This window comes from Amblyomma americanum, chromosome 1 (genome assembly GCF_052857255.1).
Source record: "Amblyomma americanum isolate KBUSLIRL-KWMA chromosome 1, ASM5285725v1, whole genome shotgun sequence".
Classification (NCBI taxonomy): domain Eukaryota; kingdom Metazoa; phylum Arthropoda; class Arachnida; order Ixodida; family Ixodidae; genus Amblyomma; species Amblyomma americanum.
This window is the reverse complement of record NC_135497.1, coordinates 289,532,966-289,534,039: the sequence shown is the minus strand read 5'-3', so window position 1 is coordinate 289,534,039 and position 1,074 is coordinate 289,532,966. Positions and strand designations below refer to the sequence as shown.

The 1,074-nt window shown below is 42.7% G+C and overlaps 1 non-coding gene across 1 annotated transcript; it reads right to left on the bottom strand.

Annotated features, from left to right (window-relative positions):
• Nucleotides 1–439: 439 nt before the first annotated feature.
• On the bottom strand, nucleotides 440–513 carry TRNAQ-CUG (transfer RNA glutamine (anticodon CUG)). The gene has a single exon. It is a non-coding gene; the product is annotated as a tRNA-Gln (tRNA).
• Between the last annotated feature and the right edge of the window lie 561 nt (nucleotides 514–1,074).

Here is a 1,074-nt window from a genome sequence, read left to right as displayed (position 1 = left end):
ATCACATTCTCTTTAAAAACCTATCAAAGCAAGATGTGCAATGCAAGACACAAAGCAGCTTTTCACTATTAAATGGATCAGCCACAAAACAATCTCAGGCACCCAGTGGCTATATATGGCCCTAATAGCACATAGCTGGCATATCTCATCACCTATGTTCAAATTTGGAGCACCGCAGCCATTTCACACTTGACTTGAGGATGCTAATATTCCTTAGCCAGGAACAGATGTTGATGGTAAGCAATGTTATGTCTTTTTATTTGAAACATGCCTGGATGCTCCTGTTCCATTCAGCTTTTATTCAAATGTTTGGGGGGGGGGGCAAGTAGCTTTGTAATAACAGAGCAATTACTCATTAGCATCTACCCAAATGTAGTCATATGGCTACTAAGGAAAGCTATATAGCTTTCTCAGACACTTCGCAGTTGAAGAAAAATTCGTCCCGGTCTGGGGTTCGAACCTAGGACTACTGCGTATCAGGGGCAGTCGCTCTACCAACTGAGCTAACCAGGACGGCCAGCAGATCAGCAGGCAGGGAGATCAATACGCTGTCGTACTACCATCTGACCTGCGGGCCACTGTGGTTAGCTCAGTTTTTACAGAAACTGCGCAGGATAGGTGGTGCCCCGAGGCTTGAACCTTGGACCAGGACGAATATTTCTTCAACAACAAAGTTCTTGAGAAAGGTTTCGTTTATAGCCATATGGCTGCTTTTGGGTGGATGTTATTGATAATTACTCGTTATTATAATCTGTTTTTAGCTCAGGCCGGTGTCAGAAGGAAAATATTTCTTGCACGCTTATTTGTTAACTGCCTTTTTTACATATTAAATGCGCCAGTTTTTTGTATTGTTCTGCTCTCTTTCATAGCCGCATGTTGTCTCTTTGTCCATTTTCATATTTAATCAACATGCCTAGCAAGACAGCACCCTTTATTGCTGCCTATAGTTCAGGTTAGCCATTTTGGTCACAGGAACCGAAGACACATAAGCACCATCTGCCGACCAGTAACTGCTGAAATAAAATTGGCAGCCCATGGGCATCATCTATGGGAAATGCTATCAAAGTAACTTGT